This window comes from Scyliorhinus canicula, chromosome 15 (assembly GCF_902713615.1).
Source record: "Scyliorhinus canicula chromosome 15, sScyCan1.1, whole genome shotgun sequence".
NCBI lineage: Eukaryota > Metazoa > Chordata > Chondrichthyes > Carcharhiniformes > Scyliorhinidae > Scyliorhinus > Scyliorhinus canicula.
In genome coordinates this window covers 38,989,392-39,012,405 of record NC_052160.1, presented here as the reverse complement: position 1 = coordinate 39,012,405, position 23,014 = coordinate 38,989,392, and the positions used below count along the sequence as shown (strand labels likewise).

Sequence of the window (23,014 nt, the reverse complement as noted above, 5' to 3'; positions counted from 1 at the left end):
GGATTGGCCATGCTAAATTGCCCGTAGTGTCCTAATAAAAGTAAGGTTGGGGGGGGGGGCTGTTGGGTTATGGGTATAGGGTGGATACGTGGGTTTGAGTAGGGTGATCATGGCTCGGCACAACATTGAGGGCCGAAGGGCCTGTTCTGTGCTGTACTGTTCTATGTTCTATGTTCTATGTCTTCCTGCCTGGTTCAATGTGGCTGCAAGAGCGACCTCTGAGGCATCGCTCTCAACCTGAAAAGGGATGGATTCATCCACTGCCCGCATGGCCGCTTTGGCGATGTCCTCCTTGATGCAGTTGAAGGCCTGGCGAGCCTCAGCCGACAGGGGGAAAAGTGTGGCCTCAAATAGTGGGTGGGCTTTGTCGCATATTGAGGGACCCACTGGGCATAGCATGAAAAGAATCCCAGGCACCATTTGAGGGCCCTGGGACAATGAGGGAGAGGGAGTTCTAAGAGGGGGCGCACACGGTCGGGGACAAGGACTCCGTTTTCCACGACGTAGCAGAGGATGGCTAGCCTGGTCGTGCGGAAAACGCATTTCTCCATGTTGTAAGTGAGGTTGAGTTTCTGGGCCATCTGGAGAAATCGATGGAGGTTGGCATCATGGTCCTGCTGGTCATAGCCGCAGATGGTGACGTTATCCAAGTACGGAAACGTGGCCCGCAGCTCGTACTGGTCCACCATTCGGTCCATTGCTCGTTGGAACACCGAGACCCCGTTCGTGACGCCAAAGGGAACCCAGAGGAAATGGAAGAGGCGGCCATCGGCCTCGAATGCCATGTAGTGGCGATCCTCCGGGCGGATTGGGAGCTGGTGGTTTGCAGACTTCAGATCCACCGTGGAGAAAATACGATACTGGGCAATCTGATTCACCATGTCTGCAATCCTGGGGAGTGGGTACGCATCGAGGAGCTTAAACCGATTAATGGTCTGACTATAGTCCACGTCCATGCGGAATTTTTCCCCGGTCTTGACGACTACCACCTGAGATCTCCAGGGGCTGTTACTGGCCTCTATGATCCCCTCACGTCTGAGCCTCCGGACCTCGGTTCTGATAAACACCCTGTCCTGCAGGCTGTACCGCCTGCTGCGAGTAGCTACGGGTTTACAGTCCGGAGTGAGATTGGCAAAGAGTAGAGGGGGGAGATTTGCAGCGTGGCTAGGCTGCAGATGGTGAGTGGGGGTAGGGGTCCGCCGAAGCTGAGAGTCAGACTTTTGAGGTTACACTGGAAGATGAGTCCCAGTAAGAGTGGGGCGCAGAGTTCGGGCAGGACGTATAGTTGAAAATTAGAGTAGCTAGCGCCTTGGATCGTTAGGGTCGCGACGGTGCGCCCTTGGAGGTGAACAGAGTGGGAGCCCAAAGCGAGGGAGATAGTTTGCCATGCAGGAAAAACAGGGAGCGAACAGCGTCTTACCAGATCTGGGTGTACGAAGCTCTCGGTGCTTCCGGAGTCGAAGAGGCACGGTGTACTGTACCCGTTGATTTTAACGGTCATCATGGAGTTGCGCAGGTGTTTTGGGCGCGACTGGTCCAACGTGACCGCGCTGAGTTGTGGGTAGTCGGCGGCTCGATCAGCTGTGCTGGAGTGGCCCCGTGATGAATGCCCGCTGAGGTCGCAGTCTTCGATCTGGGTTGCTGAGTTTGGAGAGGATGGAGCCCAAGATGGCCACCCCTGTGGATCGCACGTGGTGGGCGGCGAGGAAGATGGCGTCCAAGATGGCAGCCCCCACGAGTCGCACGTGGCCGGCCGCATGGTGGGGGGTTGCCAAGATGGCGGCTCCCATGGGTCGCACGTGGCGGTTGGGGGGCAGAGTCGGAGTACAGGCCGCAGCGTTACGGGGCATGCGGGCCTGCGAATTCAGGGAGCGAGTGCTCTGGGCTGCAGGAGGGTTTGAGGCTGGAGCTCTCTTCGGCAGACATACTCTGGCATAGTGCCCTTTGCGACCGCAGCTGCTGCAGGTCGCGTTGCGGGCCGGGCAGTGCTGCCGCGGGTGCTGGGGCTGGCCACAAAAGTGGCAGGCTGGAGTAGCATAGTGGCTGAGTGGCCACGCGGCGCATGCCTGGGGTAGTCGCTGGTCGGGGGCCCATGACGCGGTCGCGGAGTCCGCGGGGAACGAGGTGAGGCTGCAGAACGAGACCTCCATAGTAGTGGCGAGTTCTACATTGTCTTCTAAGTTTTGGGCCCCCTTCTCAAGCAACCGCTGGTGCACGTAATTGGATCTGAGGCCTGCAACAAATACATCGCGGACAGCGAGTTCCCTATGTTCTGCAGCATTTACAGCCTGGTAATTACAGTCCCGGGATAAGGCTTTTAAGTCTCTTAGGAATTCTTCTAGCGATTCCGTGGGGTGCTGGTGGCGAGTTGTAAAAACGTGGCGCGCGTAAACCTCATTGACGGGCCTCACGTACATTCTGTCGAGTAGGGCCAGGGCCTCTATATATGAGCCGGTACAATTAAGTTGAGTTGATATACGATGGCTCACCCTTGCGTGCAATAGGTTGAGTTTCTGCTCCTCCGTAGTTTCTGTAGTGCTTGCTTCAGCCAGGTAGGCCTTAAAACATCGGAGCCAGTGTGAAAAGATTTATTTCGCCTCTGCATCCTGTGGGTCGTGTTCCAGTCGATCAGGTTTGAGGGCTGATTCCATGGTCATTCCTTACTGTTTCTTAAGAGGATTAAATTGATGAGACCATCAATTCACACGACACGTGGTTAGAAGCGAACAGTGGTTTTAATCGTATTACATCAGAGCCTGCCTGTGACGAGATGAACTCTAGATGAACTGGCAGGCAGGCTCACAACAGCAACCTTTATACTTCCGGTTAGGGGGAGGAGCCATGGGCGGAGCCAAGGGTGGAGCCCAGTACAAGCACCTCATCTCCCACTATGGGTAGAGCCGCGCAACTACACATGATCTCGTACCAGGTACAGGCTCAACACATGTTGTACAATACAGTGTGGATTATTAATGTTTATAATTCACCACAGACCCTACTGCTCCTTTCACACCTTCTCACTGTTAATGACCCCACTGCTCCTCTCACACCATCTCACTGTTAATGACCCCACTGCTCCTCTCATACTCTGCGTCACAGTACTTTGTTTGTGGTGAGGATGGAAGGTAGTGGGGTTAGATTTCCCTGTATTTAACTGTCAGAAGCAGGTCCAGAGTAAAAATCGACCACAAAGCCTGTTGCATTGATGGGACCTGGATAAATTGGTTTCCGATTCTTCCCACTCTACTCCAGAGTCTGAAAGCCAATAAATGTCTCAGTTGGTAGACTATTGTGGCTGTGCAGGAAGCTTGTCAGTGCTGTGCTCCTGGATTGTGTAGTTTAGTTGATTAAAATCCAACAATACCTCTCTGCACACTTGGCACTTCCCCAAATCTATAACTGAGCACTTCTTTTTGGTAAGGCCTGGGTGCTTAAGTGGAGTGATTGTATACTACAATCAAGAGAAAAAAAGGCTTTTTGTGTTCTTCATATTCAGCTCTTTTCTGAATTGCGCCGAATTGTGTATCTGGGGAAGTAAATGTTGAAGTTCTAAAATAGAAACATAAGATGCTTGTCATGTATGAAAGATTTGCATTTTATTTTTGCATTTATACAACATCTTCCGTGATCCTATTGCTTTGCAGCGAATTAAGTGTGAAGCATGCTGAATTGTAGGCAATAAGACAGGAGGGAGCTTATCTGTGCAGACTGTGCTGTGTGGTCTAGTTGAAAAGAGGGAGTAATGTTTGGCTAGGAATGCCTAGCCACTGAATTAGCAAAAGACAACCCAACAGGGCATCTCACTCCCTGCCCTGACATTTCCAACATTTGATGTTTTTCTTTTCGACAGGGCTCTTTGACTGAAGCCCCTGCTGGTTCTGCTCAGGAACCTCACAGAGGCTTTGCTCCACGAACGTGCACGAGCACGTCCCCTCTGACGCACCCTTCGACCGCCTACGCAGGCGGTCCTGTGGCGTCAGGCCGCAGCGTGCGTCACCCACTCTGGCGCGCCGAGCCGCGGCGTGAACGGAACGTGTGCACAGAGGTGGATGACATCATCAGAAATTGCGTTCAATTTGTGGCGCGGGGCGAGAGGAAAAGGTAGAGTTGAATAGTAAAATGGCGCCGGTGATAGAGGCTGGTAATATAGTGGGGTGGGAGAACAGAAAACCTATTTTCAATATCTGAGCGCAATGTGGATGTTTAATGCTACACATGTCAATGTTTTATTATGTCTTCTGGTTTCCATAAGTTCGAAATAATCACACTTTTAGACTCCTGCTGTAAATGTGTAAAATACATCGCTCAGATCACACCATGTACAGAGGACTGGTCATTAGTTTGACAGACTGTAGTACAGTAGTGAGTGGTGTGGCACTCGTATACATTTCAATGAACAGTTTCTGAATCTTATTGGAATAATATAACACAATTAGAGTTTTGGTAGCTATGATATGATGAAACATAATGTCATAAAAACATTATTGATTTCTAATTTATATCTGTCATGTTTTATTTTGCCCATTTCCTCTTATGCTTGTAAGGTTCCCAACTCTGGGTGGACGTAAGCCTGGTTTTCATTGCATCACTTCCTGCCCAACAGGACCTCACAGGGCCCTTGTGCTACACTGATTTCTATTAGTTACCTGACATTCTTGTGGTTCCCGAGCCCACACTGCTGCTATTGGTCAATTAACATGTAAATTCAAATGATGCTGTCTCTGCCTGTCTCTCCAGCCATTGGTCACCTGACATGTCCTCATAGTATGCTGCCCCACCCCTACACATGCCATGACTTGACATAGAATGGTTACAGCACAGGATGCCATTTAGTCGGTCTTGTCTGTGACAGACGTCAGTAAAAAGCAATTTACCTAGTCGCACTTATCGAGCAATTTTCTCGTAACCATGCAAGTCTCTTTTTGTCAAAGCAATTATCTAATTCCCTTTCGAAAGCTGGTTGAATCTTTCCCATGGCACACTCGGGCAGTGCGTTCCAAATCCTAGCCACTTGCACAAAATGTTTTTCCTAATGTCACTGTTGCTTCTTTTGCCAGTCATCATAAATCAATTTCCTCTGGTTCTTGACATTTCCACCAATGGGAACCGTTACTCCCTATCTACCTTGTCCAGGACTCCCCCATGATTTTGAACACCTCCTATCAAATCTCACCTTAACCTTCTTTTCTCTGAGAAGTACAACCTCATCATCTCCAATCTGACCACAAAACTGAATGTAGAATTAGGAGTAGGCCGTTCGGCCCCTTGATTCTTCTGTACTATTCAGTAAGATCATAGCTGATTTGTCTGTGACCCCAATGGTACTGCCTACCCATGCTATTGTTAGTACTGGCAGCACGGTGGCGCAGTGGTTAGCACTGCTGCATCACGGCGCTGAGAACCCGTGCTCGATCCTGGCCCGGGTCAATCTGTTCTCCCCGTGTCTGCGTGGGTTTCCCCCCACAACCCAAAGATGTGCAGGCTATGTGGATTGGCCACACTAAATTGCCCCTTGGTAAAAAAAAGTAATTGAGCATTCTAAATTTAAAAAGGCAATTATACTAGTATTAATAGAGAAATGAGGAAACTGATGAGATTGAAGGGCGCTAAATCCCCACGGCCTGATAATCTACCCTCCAGAGTACTTAAAGAAGTGGCTTTAGAAATAGTGGATGCATTGGTGGTCATCTTCCAAGATTCTATAGACTCTAGAACAGTTCCTAGATTAGAGCCATGATGTGGAGATGCAGTGCTCCTTCCTCAGGTAAATCTGAGGAAGGAGCAGTGCTCCTAAAGCTAGTTATTTGAAACAAACCTGTTGGACTTTAACCTGGTGTTGTAAGACTTTTTACTGTATAGATGAGAGGGTAGCAAATTAAAGAGGGAGCAGGGAGAGAAAGCAGGGAATTATAGACCAGTCAGCCTGATGTCGGTCGTGGGGAGAATTCTAGAATCTATTATCAAAGATTCTATAGCAGAGCATTTGGAATACAGTGGCCAGATCAGAGAGTCAGCATGGGTTTATGAAAGGGAAAGCATGCTTGACAAATCTACTAGAATTCTTTGAGGATGTAACTGGGAGAGTTGATGAGGGGAAGCCAGTGGATGTGGTTTATTTGAATTTGAAGAAGGCTTTTGACAAAGTCCCACATAAGAGATTAATGTGTAAAAATTAAAGCACAAGGGATTAGGGGTAGTAGATTGAGATGGTTAGAAAACTGATTGGCAGACAGGAAAGAGAGTAGGAATAAATGGGTATTTTTCCAAATGGAAGGTAGCGACTATGGGTACCGTGGGGATCGATGCTGGGATCCCAGCTACACAATATATATTATTGATTAAGATGAAGGAACTAAATATCTCCAAATCTGCAGATTACACATGGCTGGATGGGAGGGTGAGCTGGGAGATGGATGCAGAGATCGTCAGTATGATTTTGGCAAGTTGAGTGTTTTGGAAATGAATGGCAGATGCAGTATAATTTGGATAAATGTAAGGTTATCCACTTTGGTAGCATAAAAGGGAAAGCAGATTATTATCTGAATGGCTATAGATTGAGAGAGGGGAATGTGCAACGAGACGTGGGTGTCCTCGCACACCAGTCACTGAAGGTAAGTAAGCAGGTCCAGCAGACAGTAAAGAGGGCCAATGGTATGTTGGCCTTCATCGCAAGAGGATTCGAGAGCAGGAGCATGGATGTCTTGCAACAATTATACAGGACCTTGGTGAGGCCACACCTGGAATATTGTTTGCAGTTTTGGTCTTCTTGCTGAGGAAGAATGTTCGTTAGAGGGATTGCAGAGAAGGTTTACCAGACTGATTCCTGGAATGGCAGGACAGATGTATGAAGAGAGTTAGGATTCTACTCGCTGGAGTTTAGAAGAATGAGGGGGATCTCACAGAGACCTATGACATTCTAACAGGTCTAGACTGGGTAGATACAAGAAGGATGTTCCAATAGGAGAGCTGGCTCGAAGTGCCAAGTGACCTCCTGCTCCTATTTTGTATGACACCTTTTTATTCCATAATTAGTTAAGAATCGGTCTACCTCTGCCTTAAAAAATATTCAATGACCCTATCCCAATCCCTTTCTGGGGAGAGAATTCCACAGACTCTTGACCCTCAGGTGAAAAAAATGGCTCCTCCTCTCCATTGAATAAAGGAGACCCCTTATTTTTGAACTCCTTTCGCCCCCTCTCCCAGCTATAGTCTCTCCCACAAGGGGAAACACCCTTTCAGCATCCACTCTGTCAAGCCCTCTCAGTATCTTGTTTCAATGAGATCACCTCTCATTTTTCTAAACCCCAGTAGATACAGGCACAACGTGTCAAGCCTTGCCTCATAAGATAACCCCCTCATGCCAACAATTAGTCAAGTAACCTTCTCAGAACTGCTTCTAATGCAATTATATCCTTCCTTAAGTAAGGAGACCAAAACTGTATATAGTACTCCAGACATGGTCTCGCCAATGCTCTCTACAACTGTACCAAAATATCCCTAATTTTATATTCCATTCTCCTTGCAATACATGACAGCCCTCCTAATGACTCACCCCATCTGCATATTAACTTTTTTGTGATTCATGTATCAGGACACCCTCACTCTATATTTCTGAGTTCTGCAGTCTCCATTTTGATAATATACTGATTATCTTCTCTTGCCAAAGTGGACAAGTTCACATTTTCACACATTATATTCCATCTGCCAAGTTTTTGCCCACTCACTTCAGCTATGTCCCTTTGCAGACGCTTTACGTCCCATCCATCTTTGTGTCATCAGCAAATTTAGCAACTATACATTCGGTCTTTTCATCCAAATAATTTATGTAGATTGTAAATACTTGAGGCCCAAACACTAATTGCTGTGATACTCCATTCATGACATCTTGCCAACCCCAAAAATATCTATTTATGTCTACTCTCTGTTTCCTGTTAGCTAACCCATCCTCTACCCATTATCCCCTACACCATGAGCTCTTATCTGTTTAGTAAATTTTGATGTGACACCTTGTCAAATGCTCTGTGGAACTCTTAATTATAGCACACACACAGGTTCCCTTTTATCCACGTTGCTAGTTACTGCCTCAAAGAACTCTGCAAAACAGTCAAACACGATTTCCCTTTGACAAAAACATGGTGATTGTGCATGATAGCATTGAGATTTTCCAAGTACACAGCTACAACCCCTTTTTAAAAGTAGTTCCTTATCCCTGAAACCATTCTTGTGAATCTCCTCTGTGCGCTCTCATCCTTCCTAAAGTGTGGTGCCAGTTAAAGGCCACAAAAGGAACTCCTCCTGCTGTTGTTATTCTCACAAAGGGAACCATCCCCTCAGCATTCAGCCCACGCAGACCTATCAGAATCTTGTATATTTCAGTACGATCACCTCAGCTGTAACCCTGCCCTCCTCATTCTGGGCCTTCACTGTAAACCTGTCCTCACAATTCAGGAGCTTCGCTGCAAACCAGTCTTCCTGATTCAGGAGCTTTGCTGTAAATCTGTCCTCTCTATTCAGGGGCTTGGCGGTAAATCTGTCCTCTCTATTCAGGGGCTTGGCGGTAAATCTGTCCTCTCTATTCAGGGGCTTGGCGGTAAATCTGTCCTCTCTATTCAGGGGCTTGGCGGTAAATCTGTCCTCTCTATTCAGGGGCTTGGCGGTAAAGCTGCCCTCTCCATTCGGGGGCTTGGCGGTAAAGTTGCCCTCTCCATTCAGGGGCTTGACGGTAAACCTGCCCTCATCATTCGGGGGCTTGGTGGTAAAGCTGCCCTCTCCATTCGGGGGCTTGGCGGTAAAGCTGCCCTCTCCATTCGGGGGCTTGGCGGTAAAGCTGCCCTCAACATTCGGGAGCTTGGCGGTAAAGCTGGCCTTCATTCGGGGGCTTGGCGGTAAAGCTGGCCTTCATTCGGGGGCTTGGCGGTGAAGCTGCCCTCTCCATTCAGGGGCTTGATGGTAAAGTTGCCCTCTCCATTCAGGGGCTTAATGGTAAAGCTGCCCCTCTCCATTCAGGGGCTTGGCGGTAAAGCTGCCCTCTCCATTCAGGGGCTTGGCGGTAAAGCTGCCCTCATCATTCGGGAGCTTGGCGGTAAAGCTGGCCTTCATTCGGAGGCTTGGCGGTAAAGCTGGCCTTCATTCGGGGGCTTGGCGGTGAAGCTGGCCTTCATTCGGGGGCTTGGCGGTGAAGCTGCCCTCATCATTCGGGGGCTTGGCGGTGAAGCTGCCCTCATCATTCGGGGGCTTGGCGGTGAAGCTTCCCTCATCATTCAGGGGCTTGGCGGTAAAGCTTCCCTCATCATTCAGGGGCTTGGCGGTAAACCTGCCCTCATCATTCGGGAGCTTGGCGGTAAAGCTGGCCTTCATTCGGGGGCTTGGCGGTGAAGCTTCCCTCATCATTCGGGGGCTTGGCGGTAAAGCTGCCCTCATCATTCGGGGGCTTGGCGGTAAGCTGCCCTCATCATTCGGGAGCTTGGCGGTAAAGCTGTCCTCATCATTCGGGGGCTTGGCGGTGAAGCTGCCCTCTCCATTCGGGGGCTTGGCGGTGAAGCTGCCCTCATCATTCGGGGGCTTGGCGGTGAAGCTTCCCTCATCATTCGGGAGCTTGGCGGTAAAGTCTCCCTCATCATTCAGGGGCTTGGCGGTAAAGCTGCCCTCTCCATTCGGGGGCTTGGCGGTAAAGTTGCCCTCCTTTCAGGGGCTTGGTGGTAAAGCTGGCCTTCATTCGGGGGCTTGGCGGTGAAGCTGCCCTCATCATTCGGGGGCTTGGCGGTGAAGCTACTCTCATTCAGGGGCTTGGCGGTAAAGCTGGCCTTCATTCGGGGGCTTGGCGGTGAAGCTGCCCTCATCATTCGGGAGCTTGGCGGTAAAGCTGGCCTTCATTCGGGGGCTTGGCGGTGAAGCTGCCCTCATCATTCGGGGGCTTGGTGGTGAAGCTGCCCTCATCATTCGGGGGCTTGGCGGTGAAGCTGCCCTCATCATTCAGGGGCTTGGCGGTGAAGCTGCCCTCATCATTCAGGGGCTTGGCGGTGAAGCTTCCCTCCTCATTCAGGGGCTTGGCGGTAAAGCTTCCCTCCTCATTCAGGGGCTTGGCGGTGAGCGTGCTCCTCATCATTCAGGGGCTTGGCGGTGAGCGTGCTCCTCATCATTCAGGGGTTTGATGGTAAACGTGCCTGCAAAATCTACCTCTCTGGCTGCTTGAAAACAGAGAAACATGAAAGGAAAAGCCCGTTCTAAATTAGGGGAAGAAAAGAGTCAACTTGAGAAGAACAAAAATAAAGAGTAGAGGCTGTTGATGATGAAAATGTTTGCCTGTCTATGACAAAACTTTACTAGTCGGAGGGATAAAGATGGAGTACCATGGGCAGGAGGTGAGTCCACAATATGTCAAATGGTGTGATTAAAAAGCCCAACAGCGCGTTACAGCTAAGAATTCTGTACAGGAATGTGTCAGAAAAAATAAAATACTTGAATAAGAATAGCATTCAGCTTAAAAGATGTGATTGCCAGTGACTATTTACATTTATATAATTATCCTAGTTTTGGTCTCCCCATAAGTAGAAGTATCTGAAATGAAATGAAATGAAAATCGCTTATTGTCACAAGTAGACTTCAAATGAAGTTACTGTGAAAAGCCCCTAGTCGCCACATTCCAGCGCCTGTTCGAGAAGGCTGGTACGGGAATTGAACAGTGCTGCTGGCCTGCCTTGGTCTGCTTTAAAAGCCAGCGATTTAGCCCAGTGTGCTAAACCAGCCCCTGATCCTTCTCTGCAACTTCTCTACAACTTCTACTCTAGATCATCTCTAGTTCAACTCTAGATCTTCTCTAAAACTACACTTTCATAATCCTAGTCACTGTCAGCATCTCCCTTGGGCTTCTCTTTTCTAGAGAAACAAACCCCAGCATCTTCATTTTTCTTAATGGGTATAAAACCACTCAATTCTGGGCTGGTAATTCCTTTGGAAGTAGAAGAGAGAGATTAGGGATAATATAACATATACTAAGTGATACATGTGACAAGCTTTGTTCCCTGCTTGGATTCTGTATTGCAGCCTCAGCTTTTCACCATATATATTCATGACTTGGATGAGGGATTAGTAGAATACGTATCCAAATTTGCAAATAACACTAAATTGGAAGGGACATTAAACTGGAAGAGACAGTAAACAGTGTCGTGGCCAGGACAGTTAGTCTCAATGCCTCTAAACCACAGAGAAGAAAAATATAATTTAGAATCCAAGCTCCTGATTGCTTTCCAAAGACTCTGACTGGAAAAATATGTATGGGGACCCTGCAAGGGCAAGAGCATGCTAAGCCATAATGCTGTCTGTGGTTGCTTATGCTCCTGTCTGTCATCACACATGATGATTTGGGTTGGTACTACTCATGAATCTGTATGCCATCTAGGGTCTGCTCTTGTGAGATGAAAAGGAAAGATGGCAAAAGAAACTGATTCTGTTGAAGTGGTGTAGCGGATGAGTGGCACTGAGCTGTGGTCTACAGTGAAAAGCTTGCCAGGAGCATTTAACACACTTCAAATTATACCATGTTCCTTAATACATCTCCATCTCTTTAACCAACATAAGATTCATTTATCACAGTTTTGGAAAGTACAAATGGGCAGCAGTTTTAAAATGTTTTATCACTTCTAAACTATGTCCAGAAACTCCTTTATGCATGAGCTCATTGGATTTGCCGTGCCTAATTGTGACAGCTGGTTAATATTCACCAAACAGCCAGAAACAGCCACCCTGGGACGAATTAGCTGCAAATGAAATATAAACAAACAGATGCTGTCACTTAAAAAATCAATTCATCTCAGAAAAACGAGTACTTAAATCTTATTTCCAGATCCTTTCAGCATGCACGTTTGCTGCAGCTCTTAATAAGATTTTATAAAACAACAATGCACATTTAAAATCTGCACCGATTTATTTAAAATGGAATTAGAAAATTATTGCGTGGAAAGACCGGGAAGAGGTTTTTGCTATTTTATATCCTGCGCTTTATTAATTTATGAACATTATGTTTCTGGAAAGAGAATCTTATTGGAATGGAAAGCTGCACTGTTTATAGGGATTGGCAATTTCAGCATTTGATTCAGAGGACAGTGTTAACCGTCTCCCGGCACTGGTTCAAACTTCACCTTAAGCAGTGACCCTTCTGGGAGTGAGTCTAGCAAGGTTAAATGGAATATATTTTAATGAAAGAAGCCTGAGAAATAAGACAGGTGAGCTGAGGGCACTGATTGGCGCGTGAGAGTATAAATAGGGGCTGGTTTAGCACAGTGGGCTAAACAGCTAGCTTGTAATGCAGAACAAGGCCAGCAGCCCGGGTTCAATTCCCGTACCGGCCTCCCTGAATAGGCACCGGAATGTGGCGACTAGGGACTTTTCACAGTAACTTCATTGAAGCCTACTTGTGACAATAAGCAATTATTATTATATCATAGCTATGTCTGAGACTTGGTCGAAAGAGGGACAGATTTGGCAACTCAACATTATTCATTATGGGGCATTCAGACAAGATAAAGAGGGGGACAGAAGAGGAGGGGGGTTGCAATATTGATCAGGGAATCAATTATAGCAGTGAAGAGGGACAATATCCTGGAAGGATTATCAAATGAGGCTATATTATAGTAGTAAAAAAACACAACCATGCTGTTGGGTCTGTACTATTGGCCCCCAAACTGTCAGGGAGAGATAGAGGATCAAACATGAAATAGGCAGTAGTAGTAGGGGATTTTAACTACCTAAATATCAACTGGAATAGTTTTAAGTGTGGAAGGTAGGGAGGGAGAAAAATTCTTAAATTGCATCAAGGATGACATTTTTAGCCAGTACATAAAACGCCCAAGAAGGGCCTAATGTTTGGAAATCAGCCGAGTCAGATGGAAGGATATCAGTAGGTGAGCATTTTGTAGATAGTGACCATAATTATGTTTTTAATATAAATTTAGACTACCCAATTCTTTTTTCCCCCAATTAAGGGCAATTTAGCATGGCCAATCTGCTTACCCTTTTAATAGGCAACAGGTTTAGATAAAGGATCTGGATCGGCGCAGGCTGGGAGGGCCAAAGGGCCTGTTCCTGTGCTGTAATTTTCTTTGTTCTTTGTACCCTGCACATCTTTGGGTTGTGGGGCTGAGACCCACGCAGACACGGGGAGAATGTGCAAACTCCACTGCGCCTTTCATGCCGCCCGTGATCATAATTCAGATAGATTTAGAATAGTTATGGAAAAAGATAAGGATGGTCTGGTAATAAAAGTTCTTAACTGGGGAAAGGCCAATTTTACGAAGATAAGATTTGGCCCAAGTGGACTGGGAGCAGTTACTTGCAGATAGAACTGTGTCAGATCAGTGGGAGGCCTTTAAGGAGGTAACAAGAATATATGGCAAATATGTTACCGTAAAGACAAAGGGTGAGGCTAAGACCAGAGAACACTGGATGTCAAGGGACATAAAGCTCAGGGTTAATAAGAAAAAAGAGGAGCTTTTGGCAGATACAGAGGGCTCGATATGTCCCAAGAGGAATATGAAAAGTGCAGGGCGGAAGATAAAAAGGAAATGGTGAAAACCAAGAGAGTGCATGAAAAAGCGTTGCGGGTAGAATAAAGGAAAACCCAAAGGGTTTGGAAAAAAATAATTGGGTACTCTAAATTTTTTGAAAACTCAGTGTTAACTACCCGGCTAATCTCTGTGCCATCCGCAAATTTAGTGATCTTACCCCCCACGTAGTCATCTATGTAATTTATACAAATGACAAACAATAGGGGGCCCAGCATGGATCCCTGTGGTACGCCACTGGTCACTGGCTTCCAGACACTAAGGCAGCCGTCTATCATCGCCCTCTGTCTCCTGTCAATTATGAATCCACTTTATCAAATCACCCTGTATCCCATGTGCCTTCTTAATACGTCTCCCATGTGGGACCCTGTCAAAGGCTTTGCTGAAATCCATGTAAACTACATCAACTGCACTACCCTCATCTATATGGTTACTTGCTCAAAGCATTTGTTAGGCATGAACTCCCTCCGACAAAGCCATGCTGACTATCCCTGATCTAACCTTGCCTCTCCAAGTGGAGATAGATTATCTCCTTCAGAATCTCCTCCAGTAGTTTCCCAACCACTGACATAAGGTTCACTAGTCTGTAGTTCCCTGGCTTGTTTCTACAACCTTCCTTAAATAGTGGGACAACATTAGCTGTTCTCCAGTCCTCTGGCACCACCCCCGTGGCCAGAGAGGAATAAAAAAATTGTGTCAGAGTCTGGCAATCTCCTCCCTCACCTCCCACAGCAGCCTGGGACAGAATTCATCAGGCCTGGAGATGTGTCCACTTTTAAACTCGTTAATACCTTGTCACTCCCTATGACAATTTGCTCAAGACCTCGGGCTCTCTTTCCCTGAGTTCCATAACTATCTCCTCATTCTCTTGGGTGAAGTCAGATGTGAAATATTCATTCAACACTCTACCAATGTCCTCTGCCTCCACTCACAGATTTCCCCCTGGGTCCTTAATGGACCTTACTTTCTCCCTGGTTATCCTCTTCCCATTGATATATTTATAGAATATCTTGGGATTTTCCCTACTTTTACCAGCCAGAGCTTTCTCATATCCCCTCTTTGCTCTCCTAACTGATTTCTTAAGCTCCATCCTGCACTTTATGTACTCCACTAATGCCCCTGCCGACTTGCTCCCCATATATTTCCCCTGCACTGTACTTCGGTACATGTAACAATAAGTATCAATCAATCAATATTTGTTAAAAGCCTCTCATTTCCTTCTCATCGTATCCTGAATGTCTCTGGTCATCCATGGTTCTCTAGTTTGTTACACTTGCCTATTACCCTAGAGGGAACGTATTGGGACTGTACCCTCCCTATTTCATCTTTGAATGCCGCCCCCCCCCCCCCCCCCCCCCCCCTCTCCTCTGCTCTTCTGTAGATTTTTCCACAAGTAACTCTTTCCAGTGGTCAGATCCTGCCTTATTTTGTTAAAATCTACTCTTTCCCCCAATCCAAAACCTTTTTTTGCAGCTTGTCTATTTCTTTGTCACTAATGTCCTTTCCTTCTCATCGTATCCTGAATGTCTCTGGTCATCCATGGTTCTCTAGTTTGTTACACCTGCCTATTACCCTAGAGGGAACGTATTGGGACTGTACCCTCCCTATTTCATCTTTGAATGCCGCCCCCCTCCTCTGCTCTTCTGTAGATTTTTCCACAAGTAACTCTTTCCAGTGGTCAGATCCTGCCTTATTTTGTTAAAATCTACTCTTTCCCCCAATCCAAAACCTTTTTTTGCAGCTTGTCTATTTCTTTGTCACTAATGTCCTTTAGGAAGGAAATGTGTTGACACTACCTAGCTTGACCTATATGTTACTCTAGCCCCACACCAACATGATCGGCTCTAGATTATGTGCTCGAATCCTGTTGTGAGTTTTGACACCATGCGTTATTGTTCCGACTCTTGGCAGATTAGTTACCTTGCATTAAATTATGTGGTTTGCCTTTTAGAAAGAACAGTTTTAGAATGAAACCATTGATTCTGGAATCAGTGTGGTTGCTCAATAATTCCTGATGCTCTACTGTGGAGAAACTAATCAGAGCATTGTGGCTTTGTATAGTGCCATTTCAAGCAAATTATCGAGTTTAAGCATAAGGAGTCTCCAGAAAATGGACTTTGTTGCTATCAGTCTCATTTTCATATTCATTCCATTGGGACAGTGTAGAGTTGATTTTATAAATCTAATCGATCTGAAACAGGAGAGATTTAAAGCAGAGTGAAACTAAGCCATACACACTTGAAGGTTCTAGGCTTAGTTCTTGGCCTATGCTCAGTTACCTGATCTCAGCTGGGTGGCATTGTGGAGGAAGGTTGAAGGGCATTCAGTGTTAGTGGGTTCTCAAGGGGACAATCAGCCAGGGTTCCCACTCACTACTGGTGCTGAGTAACCTCTCCTGGAAAGTCCTTATTGGGTGAGATGAGGACAAAGAACAAAGAAAAGTACAGCACAGGAACAGGCCCTTTGGCCTTCCAAGCCTGCGCCGACCATGCTGCCCGTCTAAACTAAAATCTTCTACACTTCCGTGGTCCGTATCCCTCTATTCCCAACCTATTCATCTATTTAGGACTAATAAAGTTCTGAGACTGTGGACATCAGTTAAGAGTTAATTATTCATTAGTCATGTTGCTGGGTTGCATAGTTGATGGATAATACGTTACATTGCTTTTCTGATTATTAAGAGTAGACTAATGGGGCCAGATTGGATTTGTCCTGCTTTATGAACAAGACATATTGGGGCCATGTTTCATTTTGTCAGGTAGATGCCAAAGTTGTGACTGCACTGGAACTGTTTGGCTGGGAACCCAGCTAATTCTGGAACACAATTATTTGACACTGTAGTCAGATGTTGTTGGAGCCTATAGTCTTTGCTGTATTCAGTGTGTTTGCTGTTCCTTGCTGCTATGTGGAATTGGCTAAAGACTGGCATCGTGGAGCTGAGGAGGAAGCCTAGTTGGATTATTCACTTGGCACTTCTGGCTGAAGTGGGTTTTAAACCTTTCGGTCTTGTATTTTTCTTTCTAAAAATAATTTAGAATACCCAATTTTTTCCCAATTAAGGGGCAATTTAACATTGCCAATCCACCTAGCTTGCACATGTTTGGGTTCTGGGGGTAAGACCCACACAGACACAGGGAGAATGTGCAAACTGCTCACAGACAGTGATCCGGGGCCAAGATCGATCCCGGGTCCTCAGCGCCGTGAGTCAGCAGTGCTAACCATTGAGCCACCATGCCACCCAGTCTTGTATTTTTCACTCACCTCCTGAGATTTCCCATTATTGAAAATAGGGATGTTCATGGAACAACCTCCTCCCATTATTTGTTTAATTGTCAACTGGATGTGGCAGGATTGCAGAGCTTTGAGCTGATATGTTAGTTGCCGGATCACTTTGCCCTGTCCAAGCTTGCTGCTTCCACTATTTAGCATGTATGTAGTCCTGTGTGTAGCTTCACATCTTATTTTTAGGTGTACCCGGCGCTGCGATTGGCATGCCCTCCTACTTATGAGAGTCATAGAGTCGGGCCCTTCGGCCATCGTGTCCGTTCTGGCCATCGATCACCTAAAAACTCTGATCCCATTTTCCAGCACTTGGCCCATAACCTTGTATGCTGTGGCATTTCAAATGTTTATCTAAATACTTCTTAAATGTTATGAGGGGACCCGCCATGAGTTCCATCCACTGGGTGAAAAGGTTCCCCCCCCCCCCCCGTGTCCCTCTAAACTTCCCTCTATTCCCCCTCATTATTGACCCCTTCACTAAGGGAAAAAGTTGCTTCCTATCCACCCTATCTGTGCCTCCCATTATATCATGCACCTCGGCCTTCTCTGTTCCAAGGAAAACAACCCCAGCCTATCCAGTTTCTCTTGATAGTTGAATAGTCCCAGTCCAGGTAACATCCTGGTGAATCTCCTCTACACCCTCTCTATTGCAATCATTTCTTTCCTATAGTATGGCAACCAGAACTGCACACAGTACTCCAGCTACGGCCTAACCAGTGTTTCATACAGCTCCATCATAACCTTCCTGCTGTTATATTTTATCCCTCAGCAAATAAAGGGAAGTATCCCATTTGCCTTAAGCACCTTATCTACCTCAACTTACTTTACTTTATCTACCTCAACTGCTGTCTTGGAGAAATAAACACATGGACACCAAGGTCCCTCTGATCCTCTACTTCCTAGTCAGTAGTTGTGCTGCAAAGTTATTCTTAGTAATGGCCACTGAAGTCCCATATGCAGAGTACTACATACTGTCCTCTTGCTAAGCTCAGTGCTTCAGGAGCACTGAATCATCAGCTGAAGGAGGGTGGTAACAAGGAGGTTTCTTTGTCCATGTTTAGTTAAACATCATGAGACTTCACAGAATCCAGAGTCGATGTTGAGGAGCTCAGCGTCACTTTCTCCTCGCTAATTTTCATTTTTGCCATCTGTTCCGTCAGGGGACAGGGATGTATCCAGGGTGGTATTGGAGGAGTCTGGTTAACATTGGTTAAAAGGTATGATTCAGTTCCTTGACGTAACTGAGGGACAAGCACTCTTAATTTTGGCAATTAACCCCTGATAGTGTGGAGGACCTTGCAGAGTTGACTGGGTTGGGTGTGCCTTTGTTGTGTCCAGTGTCTAAGTCAATGGTGGATCGTCCGGTTTTATTCTTATTAGAACTAACGTGGTGGTTTGATACAGCTGATTGACTTTCTAGGACATTTCAGAACACAGTTAACAGTCAGTTGCATTGATGTGGGTCTGGAGGCACACATAGGTCAGATTGGCTTGGCATGCCATATTACTTTCCCAAAGAGATAGATATGTTTTTGTGACAATCTGGTAGTTTCATGGTCACATGGCTGATACTAACTTTTTATGCTGGAGTTAAAATTCCGTAGCTGCTGTGAACTCGTGTCACTGGATCATTTGTCATGGCGGCTGCATTAGTTCAGAGGATAGGTCTACTGTGCAGACCAGAAGTAGCCCTGGTTCAATTCCTGCTCTGTACTAAGTTTGCTTACCTCAATCTGAGTGTACCTATTTCCCTTCGAACATCTGGGTCGGGCAGAGAGGAAATCTGTGAAGCCTAGTCCTTCAGATCATTAACCCCGTGAATCCTGCTTGAAAGTGCATGTATGTAGATGTCAGGTTAGGACAGAATTGGACCCAGCTGTGATTTCCCCCACCCCCACAGTTGAATTGCTATTGAGTTTTTCACCTCTAAGAGAACACTTGGGAGAACAATAAAAGTTGCAGGCATCCCTAGAATCAGTATGTTCTTTCATTAAATGCTAGAAGAGGACAAGGAAACAAAATAGGATCCTGAGTGGAAAGTGCATTACAAAATGGTTTTGTTTTTCACAAAGTGGCTAAACTCTGGCCCTTTTGGCATAGTGACCCTAGCACCCCTGAGCGACAAAAAACATCAAGGATTCAAAGAGTAGGGTACAGTCCCAACTTCTGGCCAATACACCACACTGTTCATTTTGGCTCAGTACTTCTTTAAATATCTTTCTCTTTCTTGACATTCTGAATGTATAATTTTAACAAAGTGTAATTTAACGATTGCAAACTTGAGCATGTTGCAAATTTCAGAATAAATGAAGCCCTCAAATGAGAGAAGGTCAAACGTATTAGAATAAACCAGGAACATACGGATAAGAACATCTGTTTATACTATATTGCAATTGGAAGTGTCATACAACGTAGACAAACAAATATAGAGATTAACAATCCACTCACAAAAAGGAATCTATACAAGAAGTTCCCAGTTCACTTGACAGGCCAGTTTTGTGTTATTTATTTAGTGACTTTCGGTGCCAGTTCTCGAGCAGCCCTATGTCAGCTAGAAAGCATAAAATTAGGCTTTCTGTAACCGTGATGCAAAGTAATTCCCATCTCCAGACTCGAAAGAACACCTCCAAAGTCACCATTAAGACTTCATTCGGCTCTAGCTTAGTTGGTAGCACTCTCGGCTCAGAGCATATCTATCTAGGCTGACTCTCCAGTGCAATACGAAGGGAGAGTTACACTGTCAACGATGCAGTCTTTCAAAGTTAAATAGTGCCTCAATTTCCCTCAAGTGGATGTAAACATGACACTATTTCGAAGAGGTGTTGGAGAGTTCTCCCTGCTGTTCTGGCCAATATTTATCCCTCAATCAACATTACAAAAACAGATTATCTGATCACTATCACATTGTTGTTTGTGGGAGCATGTATGCAAACTGGCTGCAGTGCTTCCTACATCATAATACTGACACAAGCATTGCATCGGCTGTAAAATGCTTTAAAACATCCTGAGATGGTGAAGGGCACTATATAAATGCAAGTCTGTTCTCTTTCCATTTCCCACATCAGCCGTGCTTGTAACAAGGTACGATAAAGTCGCCATAGTCCCAGATTACCATGGGCTGTCTTCCCCTTTTGAGGAGGAAGAACTGACTGGCGGTGATTTAATTTAACCTAAGGATCACCGTGCTCAGGGGTGGGGGTGTCTTCATGAATAACCTCAGCCAGTATGGGAATTGAACCTGCGCTGCTGGCCTTGCTCTGCATCATGAACCAGTTGTCTAGCCAACTGAGCTAAACTATCCCCCAATGTGCTGTGCGTGTAGCCCCGGTCGACTGCAGGGTTGTGCTGAATTGCCAGCAGTTGTATTCTGTTAATTCAGACACTCTTGAAGATGACTTGAGACAGGCCCTAACTAACTTTCACACAGTCCTAGTATAATTAGAAGACTACCTGCCGATGCTGGCACAATGACTCCATGTGTGGGGCTGTGCAAAGAGAGAGACCTGTTCCCTAGCTGCACATTATTACCCTTGTAATCATTCCATTAACTTTTCAGAATCCAGTTTTATGATGTGTAGTTAGGTAATATGTTGCTTAATAGAGGGAATTTGCTGAATTGCTTCATGATCCTAATTGCTGTAAAGGGAGCAGATTCCTCTGTTACTGCTGTGCTTTACTGTGTTGTTAATAGCCACAGAAAATGGGAGCAGGCGTTGCTGCAGGGTACTATCTCTATATCACACGGGGAGGACCATCCATCTCTCATCTCTTGCCCTGACTGCTTTTTTTTTGGGTGGAATCAGAATTTCAAGTGATGCCTTGCTCTTTTCTAAAGTGCATGAGCATTGCTGAGCACAAAAATCAAACCTGCTGCTCTCGTGCAGTACTGAGGGAGTATTGAAATGTCAGAGTTGCTGCCTTTTGTAAATTTTTGTTTGTTCATCCGTAGGATGTGATCATCACATTTGTTGCCCATTCCTAATTGCCCTTGAGAAGTTGGTGATGAGCTGCTTTGTTCAACCACTGCAGTCCATATGGTGTAGGTACATCCACAGTGCTGTTAAGGAGAGATTTCCAAGAGTTTGACTTGGCAACTGCGAAGGAATGGTGATAAATTTCCAAGTCTGGATGCTGTGTGACTTGGAGGATTTCTTGCAAGACAGTAGTGTTCCCATTCACCTGCTGCGTTTTTTCTTACAGATGGTAGAGGTTGTGGGTTTGGAAGGTGCTTTCTGTGGAGCCTTGACGGGTTTCTGTAGTACATTTTGTATATGATACATGCTGCAGTTAATGTGCGCTAGTAGTGGAGGCAGTTAATATTTAAGGTGGTGGATGGGTGCTGATCAAGCGGACTGCTTTGTCCTGGATGGAATTGAGCTTCTTGAGAACTGCATTAATCCAGTCAAGTGGAGAGTATTCCGCCTCACTGCTGACTTGTGTTTGGTAAATGGTGGACAGGCTTTGGGAATGAGTTACTTGCCACAGAATTCCCAGATTCTGATCTGCTCTTGGAGCCACAGTATTTATATGGCTGATCCGCATAAGTTTCTGTCAAAAGTGAGTCACAGAATGTTGGTTGATGGTGGGGGATTCAGTGATGGTAATGCCATTTAATGTCAAGTAGTGATGGTTAGATCTTAACCTGTTGGAGATGGTCATTGCGTAACATTTACGTGCCACTTTTTATCACCCCAGACTGAATTCAGTTTTGTTAAAGCTACTTGGTGCTCACTAAGTTGCTGTCTTGATGTCAAACAAAGTCGCTTTCATCTCACCTCTGGTATACAAGTTGTAACAGTAACTACCCTTCAAAAGTACTTGAGGCTCTCGAAAGTGCCGTATAAATGCAAATCCTCTGCTACTATCCTGCCTCAAGAACTGAAAGATAGTGATCAGCATCAAGGGAAGCCCTTGCCTGTGCTTCATTTGTCCCTCAAACCCAGAGTAAATAATGCAACAGCATCCCTACCATCAGCCTTCCCACCATTAGCTAATGGCATTGGCTGTGCAGCGAACATGGGATATCTCTGCTCTGTGTGGCTCAGTTGTTTGCAGGTTGGCGCATCTACCAGCTGAAGGAGCTGTAACTTCTGTTATTTCAGCTTGCTAGAATTAATAATTATCCTTTTAAACAGCATAAGTGGACAGAGGATGAGACAGGAACTCAGCTGTAAAATGCATCCTCTTAAAATCCTCCTCTGAGTCATTTGGTATGTCGCATTGCAGGAGATAGTTCAAACACATGCCCTTCTAACAGGCTGATATACAATGTAATCAAATTAGTTTTGAATGTCCATCAACTGAATTGGTGCAGATTGGCATGTCAGCAATATTATTGCTGTCACCAGTGGGTCACAGCTTGCAGGTCAATCTCTATCCATTAGAGAGAAATCAACGTGCTCCTACTCTCAACTCTGAAAGCAGCTGCCAACCTCAGCATGTTAGCGCAGAGAGAGGGGAAAACTGGCTGTAACCTGAGAAAAGGAGCTAGCAAAAAGAGATTTTTAAAAACGAGACGGGTAGAAAGGGATTATTCCTGTTCCTGGATCCTAGTTTCTCCTCCGAAAACAGAGCTTGTTGGCAATCCCAACGAGGAAACCTCTGGTTTGAAATATTGATAGCTAACTGAGTAACATTGAATGTTGTAAAGGACAGCTCTTTACAACACATGATATCAACAATTAATCCTTGTGTATTAATAATTAATGTGAGGATGCATCAAAGGATGAACAAATGTTTTAGCAAAAGATACTCTGATAAAAGACCATGTGGAAAAGGTACCATGTCTGAGACTGTGGGACACCAGCAAAAGTGTCTCCAGGAGAAATTAAAATGTCACAACTTGAGAAGAGAGCACGGGTAATTCCAGTTTTGTTTGAATCTTGTGGATAATCTCTCTATAGCTTCCATCCATAACTCTTGATTCATTGTCTTTTGCCATTTTATCAAAACGGTATTTGCAAAATTTGTTCTGGTTTGTTGAGGATCATATCTGCAGTGAATATCTAGTGAGCCTGTGAAGATCAGGACAGTCACCCACAAACATTTAACTCATCATAGTTACTGAATGTGACAAAACCTTTACCCAAGTGTGAGTCCCTGAAACAATTGGGATAATTTATTTATTGTTTTAAACTCCTGAAATGTATTTCAATCAACTCCTAAAATGACAA

General features: G+C 45.6%; 1 protein-coding gene across 2 annotated transcripts in view; it reads left to right on the top strand.

Moving 5' to 3' along the window:
- The first annotated feature begins 4,013 nt into the window (after positions 1-4,013).
- The window catches only part of kdm8 (lysine (K)-specific demethylase 8), a 43,942-nt gene continuing 24,941 nt past the window's right edge, over positions 4,014-23,014 (top strand). Inside the window, exon 1 of one of the 2 annotated variants that reach the window (XM_038820386.1) lies at positions 4,014-4,101. The gene's annotated coding sequence lies outside the window, so the exon portion shown is untranslated. Of the gene's footprint in view, positions 4,142-23,014 lie in introns of both variants that reach the window. The other variant, XM_038820385.1, reaches the window with a different exon arrangement.